This window comes from Triturus cristatus, chromosome 10 (genome assembly GCF_964204655.1).
Source record: "Triturus cristatus chromosome 10, aTriCri1.1, whole genome shotgun sequence".
Lineage (NCBI taxonomy): Eukaryota > Metazoa > Chordata > Amphibia > Caudata > Salamandridae > Triturus > Triturus cristatus.
In genome coordinates, this window is record NC_140593.1 from 253,277,433 (window position 1) to 253,284,924 (window position 7,492).

Here is a 7,492-nt window from a genome sequence, read left to right on the forward strand (position 1 = left end):
GGTAATTTGCGATTTCCTTTCAAAATGCACTATTTTTAATTTTACAATGTGCCACGTGGCGCTCATACATGCCCTTAGGGCATGTATGTGCGCCATATGCACACACATGCTCATTTCAGGGGTGCATCAGGGTGTCATCATGACACCCTTGCACCTTTGAAATTATTCTCAAATTGCGATTTGCAAATTGCGATTCGCTATTTGAGAATTACTTCCCATTCATTCCTATGGGTCTCCTGGCCCATAGAAATGAATGGGCAGGTATTCCTTAATTGCGATTTCGCAATTTGCTAATCGCAATTAAGGAATTTTAAGAAATCGCAAAAAGTTTGCAATTTTTTAAATACATCCCGTTTTGCAATTCTCAAATAGCGATTCTTTAAAAATCGCTATTTGAGAATCGCAAATGGTGATGTTGATACATATGCCCCAAGATTCCTACACCCACCACCTATATTGGGATATAGACGTAATGTGAGCCAATGCTCACTTGGCTTCCATAAAATCAGCATCAAATATTGTTCTACCATCAAAGCCCATGTGCAGTCTGTAGTGCTCGAAGAATACCTGGGCAATTGAATATTATACATTAATATGCATAGGAGTGATGCTTGGGCTCCAAGGGGTAACTGAGGCTCTGGAATGAGTTTATTCATGGACTCTTTCATCAAAGGAGACAACAGGCTGCCTTGCCTCCCCAGGTGGCCCATGTGTGACTGGTACAAATAGAACTCTTGAGCCTGTCGCAATGAACAGTATCCCTTCCTCATTGGAGACTGAAGACATCACTAAAAACAATGATAGGAACATTAAATAAAGATTACTTATAAAGGAATGATCATTGTCTCCCTCCAGGCTCCTTCCTGATGTACCTATGGTTAGTGGGTCTTGTGTATACTAGAGTTTATTAAATCATTCAAAATGTGATTTGAACAATTGGATGGAGGACATAAAACTATTGCTCTACTATGATTCTGACCATTACCCAACTCTATTGCCTCTACAACACAATTATCTCCCCTGCCAATATATTATACACCTGTGGTTCTTAACATAAGTACCACGGGTGTGTGGTGACCCTCAATGCCTACTTAGGGGGCTCACAACTGTTTAGTAAACTAAATAATATTAGGAAATAAATAGAATGTATGACATATGTGTATGTATATGGTTGCCAAAAGGCAGTTATAGTTAGGACCTTGTTTGCATAGGAAAAGCGTTTATTGTCTTGCCTATAACTTTGGCACTGTTTGCCGGATCTTCAGAGAATTTTTGAATATAAGTGTCATAGTAAGTCTTGCTGTGCATGGAAAGTTTTTGGACAATCCATCAAGCGGGGGCCGAGGAAAAGGGGGCGCAAACAAAGTGTGTTTTCCCATGTTAATTCCCATAGGACCTTTGAATATGTCTACAGCCCGAACCACTGGACAGAATTTCACCAAATTTGGGAGAAAGGTAGGTTTAGTTACGTAGGTTCTGCTTTTTGTTATTTAATGCAAATCCGTTGAGTAGTTGTTGAGAAATTTAAGAGAATCAGGACAGTGAGATCTGTGGCAGCGGCAAGAGAAATTACGTGAGAGAAAGTTGCGGCCCCAATTTTATGCATCGGGGAATGGTTTCCAGAGCTGAGAATTCAACACAGAAGTGATATAAGGGGTGAGAGTAGAGGTACTCTGACCCCATGTTTGACAGAAAGGGGTTTCAATGCAATAAGATATGTGATGAAATAAAATAAAAATTGGAAGCGCTAGATTGGCTAAGACGTCGTAATCATCAGCACGGCCCCCGTATAACCTGGCAACACATTTGCGATTATGGGTACTGATGTCATGCCAAATTCTCAAATATATAAAAAAAAAAAAAATACAATCACAGACTCATTCAGAGACTCATACACCCACTGACACATGCACTCAGACACTCATGCCCCCACTCACAGACTTACTCAGAAACGCATGCATCTGCTCAAAGACCAAATTAAACAATCATGTACCCACACCCACTCAGACACTCACGCACCCAATTACAGACCCACTCAAAGACTCATGCACCCACTCACACACCTACCAACACTCACACATTCACTCACAGAACCACTCAGGGAGTCATGCACCCACTCACACACCCAGTCAGAGAGATATGCAGCCACTGACAGGCCCACTCATATCCTCAGGTGTGCAGTCTGAGATCCACTCAAAGAGTCATACACTTGCTCATGGACTCACTCAGATACTCATGCACCCAGTCACAGAAGCTCTCAATCATGCATCCAGTCATGTTTCTATAGAAAAGCGTCTTTTGACTTGCCTATATCTTTGGCGCAATTTGTCGAATCTTAACTAAATTTTCCAAAATAAATGTCAGATTGGGTCTTGTTGAGTGTGGAATGTTTTGGGGTGATTCTTAAAGCAGGAGCTAAGAAAAAGGAGGGGGGTAAAAAAAAGTGCGTTTTGCATGTTAATTCCCATAGACTCTTTAAACACGGCTGCGACCCGAACTGCTGAACGGAATTAAACCAAATTTGGTAGAAAGGTAGTTTTTGATCTACAGATTATGCTTTTTTTGGTGTAAATCCATTCAGTAATATGCAAGATATTAAAGGACATCCAAATTTGTATATCTAAAATCGAGAAAGCCTTCACAAATAATGATGAGCTCGTTCAGAGATTTGCAGACCTTTAGTTGCCTGCCAACACTTCAACCAGGAAGTTTTGGCAGCCATCTTGGGACTTCAGTTGAGTCCACCCAAAAAATGCAGAAAAAAATGAAAGGGGCCAAGGTAGGAATATCCTGACCCCCAAGCCTTGGTCTTGGGACCCTGCCACGGCAAAAAAGCACTTTACAAAAAACACTTTTTCCATGCAATCATGACAAATTTGCAGCAAAAATGAAAAGAAAAGCATGGTCTGCCACGCTTGTTTATACTAAAGCCCCTGGGTAGGCCAGGTCCCGGACTCAAGTACACCTTTTTATAAAAGGAGGGGGGTGCATAGGACCCCTCTCGTAGGGCATTTTCATGCTCTGGGGACAACCACCTCCTAGGTGCTTATATTATAATTATTGCAGAGGGTCATGTGGACCTCCTGGGCACCGGGGACCACCACCTTCCCGGGACAATAATTGAAAAGAATAGAGAGGCAGCGAGGACCCTCCTGAACCCTAGGGACCACCACCTCCCCCGGGCTAATGTTAAATTTAATGTGAGGGGCTGCATTGACCCCCCGCTTGCCTAGGACCCCCACCTCCCCGGGCTGTAACTAAAAACATATATGGGGCCGCACTGAGTCCCCCAAGATCACAACTTCCCCGGGGCTTTTTCTTTTTCTTTTAGAAGGAGAGTGGCCATTCTCTGCCCTGAGGACCACCACTTCCCTGGGGCAGGTCCTTGAAAATCAAAGGTGTTGGGCAGCACTGCCCCCCTTCTGGAACCATACATGGCTCTGGGGATTACCACCCCCTCAGGGCTGGTCCTGCTATGCCCCCTACAAGTACTCACACAACCAATCGCTCATCCATAGAGTCACTAACACATCCACTCACTCATATAGACACTTACTCACTCACACTAACTCACCCATACAGTCGCTCATGCACCCACTAACTCACCAATACAGCTACTCACATGTCAAGTCATACAGACATACAGACACTTAAACACCTACTCATACAGCCAATCAATCCCCCATACAGAAACTGACAGCCACTCACACACTCACCCATACAGCCACTCACACTGCCACTCACTCACTAATACAGCTACTCACACACCCACTCGCTGATTTGTACAGCTACTCAGTCACCCATAGAACCACTAAGACACCCACTCATACTCCCACAGAACTACTTAAATACTAATTCACACATTCATAAAACCACTCACACACCTAATGACTTACCCTTACAGCCACTCACACATTCACTCTCCAATACAGCCATTCATACCCACTTACTTACCTATACTCACCTATACAGCTACTCATACAGCCACTCAGTCACCCATACAGCCACTCACACACCCACTTACACACCGATGCAGCCACTCACACAGCCACTAACTCACCCATACATCCCCTCACACACCCACTCAGTTTCCAATACAGCCACTCACACAGCCACTTTCTCACTCATAGAGCCAGTCACATATGCACTAATGCATCCATACAGCCACTCGCACACCCATACATCCACTCAGGCATCAACTAATTACTACTACAGAAAGAATAGTAATTTAACTTATTCTGTAGCTTAGTCTCAGAAACATTCACAAAACACTTACACTCAAGCAGTGATGTCATCGGTGAGGTAATTTGAGGTGTCATCAGTGACGTCACTGACCATGCCATGAGTGATGTAATATGTGAGGTCATAATCAGTGCTTTGCGGGAGGTGGGTTATAGTTAGCTTAGGTAACTATAACAGCTGAATTTTAATGGTTTCTTAGGAGTAAAATCTGAGCCTAATTATAACATCCCCCTGTAGATAGGGGGCAGCGTCAAAATCAATGGGTGTTGCGGTGGACTGCCAAGCACCATACACCCATTGCCCACCCCTTTCGAGCTAAGTACAGCATGAAAGGGTGCCTTATTTACAAGGCAGTGTAAAGCCATGTTAAGTGGCTTAACGCTGCCTTGTACATAAGGCAAAGCCCCTATAGCCATCACAACGTCACTAAAAGTGATGTTTTGGTGGTGATAGGGGCTTGTAAATATACCCCTTAGATTGTAGAAATTATTTAGTATGAGATCACTGCCTTCCAGTGACACAGTGGTGGACCAAATAGGTTAGAAGGTTTAGAACCACTAATTTAGACACTTTTGTAGTGTACACTGGCACCATAGAGCATAGACCGCTGAGAGCAGCATCTTAGGTTCTCCAGTAAGCCCAGAAGGAACTTCAGCAAGAGGGAAAAAACAAAGTTAGCTCAGTTCCACCTCAGCAAGAGAGCACCACAGAGTGTCAGTCAGCAGAAGTGGCATCATTCTCCCTTGAAAGCACCTCAATAAGTTACAGCAAAGTAAATGGCTGGACTCAAAGTGCTTACAAGATGGAGTGCACCGAAACCTGGGATAAGGGATATTTGTTGGCAATGCTATGCCTTCGAGTTAAAACACAGGGCCTGAGGGACTGTGTGCACTGTGACTGTAATATAATGCATGCATAATAGGCTCAGGTGGAATGGTTGAGCATCTCGCCAAGATTGACTGGGTTGGAGGTGTCAGGAAATTAGGGGGCATATTTAGTAGAAAATGACGCAGTGCGGCTCTATATGTCATCGTGCTGCAGCGAGCTGCGTCATTAGGAAAGTGCAGGGATGCATCGTGTTTGCAGCAATATGACGCATCCCTTTGCTTTCCTCCGCATTGGCGCACAATTGGCTACCATGTGCCAATGCAGGCACCCTTGCACCATGGTGGAAGGGTGCATACATTGCAGGGAGGATTGTTTTTATGCAGGAGGGGACACCTTCCTGTAAAAAAACAATAATTGATGGCGTTTTCCTCCTTCTAGGTGTGCTGCAGAATGTAGCACACGTAGAAAGAGCAAAAAACGTGGAGAGGTATTTCTCCTTGTCGCGCCACTTTAACTTTTCCCCATGGGAGGCGCATTCCCAAGTTTGCAAAACTGCCCACAGCAGCAGCCATGTAACGCCCCTTTCACGCAGAGTAATGCATGAAAGGGGGCCATATTTACAAGGCCAAGAAAAGCCACGCAGGGTGACTTGGCATGGCCTTGTAGATCTGGCTCAGCATTGTGCACCACCGGAGCATCAAAAAAAGTGAAGCTCCGGTGGTGCTGGGGCCTTGTAAATATGCTCCTTGGTTTGATCCAACACTGCTTCATACTCCTGTGTTCAACTGTCAGTGAAACAAAGGTGTCATATAGTACATGTACAATCTGGTGATATTCTCCTTGACACATCTGGGGTGACCTGTAAGACAATCTGGTAGTGCCATAAGAGCTGGTATGATGGGCCGGTTTTCTGGTTCTTTGCGGGCCTATTTTATGGTCTGGTGTGCCGGTTTTCACTGTCGATTTCCCTGATATTAACACTAACTTTCCCCGAGGCAAGCACACATTCATTGAGTGAGTACAAGGTGGAAGCCCTTGTTGTAGCCTGGCCATTTTTTTTACGTTGTTTGTACATCTGTTTCAATCAAATTAATTTTACACTTGTAGTTTAACCTATGACAATATTTTAACTTGTTCTAACCTGCTGTAGAATTATTTTTAAAATATACTTTTACTAAGTATTGCGTGGTGTGTTAACTCACGATTCACAGCGGCTGGTTGCTGCTCTCTGTGTCCCCGGTCTACCACGGCATTGCCGATTGTTGCGGAGGGGTGCAGTTCCTCCCCCTTCCATTGCACTTGCGCTTCTGGCCAGCAATACATTTCAGATGCTGAGCCGGACGCACGCAGTGGACGCGTGCAGCAGGCGTGCCTAAGGCAAGCCCGTCTGCGCCCGTCCACGCCTGGACCGGGCACAGGGCCAGGACCCCTGGCATTTAGGACTCATACAAAAGTTGACTTATTCATCTAAGGAGCTTTGGGATCTCTGACCAGCTTTAATGAATAACTGCTCTTGCATGGATCCTAGGCTGTTCTTACAGCATTCGCTGCTTACCTGCTTAGCATGCAACTGTCAATATATAAATCCGATCATGAGGACAGGAGGGGTCCTAATGCTTTGCATAGGTCCCTCAGAAAAAGCTGACATTTTGAACAAATCTAGGAGACTTTTTTGGGCTTTAGTCAATGCTCAGTCTCTTCCTAAACATACAATTGAGATCGCAGAGCTGATTGAAACAGCAGGGTTGGATTGTTTATTCATCACTGAGACGTGGGGAGATAGTGCTTGTAGCCCTGATTTCATGATCACCATCCCTAAGGCCTATGCCCTCTTCAGGCAGATAAACTTACTAAAAGGGGAGGTGGATTGGCACTTATCTATCGCAATGTACTCTCTGTGATCTGTAAGGATGTGACAATTGAAGCCCATGAGGCAGTCCAGTTTAAAATTGCTAGGGACTGCCAAGTCCTTTTCTCTGGAGTCCTTATTTATAGACACCCTGGATGCAATAAAAATATTTAGCAGCGAGCAGTCTACTTTCAAGATTCTTCACCATCCTAGGAGACTTTACTTCTACCTGGAGGCTTCAAATGATAAACATACATTCAATATCCTTGATATTGCAGATTCTTTAGGACTAGAACAGTTAGTTAAGGAGCCTATGCACTCAGCTGGTCATACATTAGACGGCCTCTTCCCTAATGATCCATCTTTAAAAATCATAAACATCCTTCTGGAGATCTGGTTTGATCATTCAGTTATCAGGTTTTCTACTGAAAGCCTTAGTGATCAGTTGCATGGGCAGAACAGACCAGCCACCATCAGCCACAAATATTGGATCAAATTTAACTCTGTTACTTTGGAACAGTCCTTAGCTAAGCACTTCCCTCCCCCACCTGCCGAGGCCGAGTCGGCTGCCTC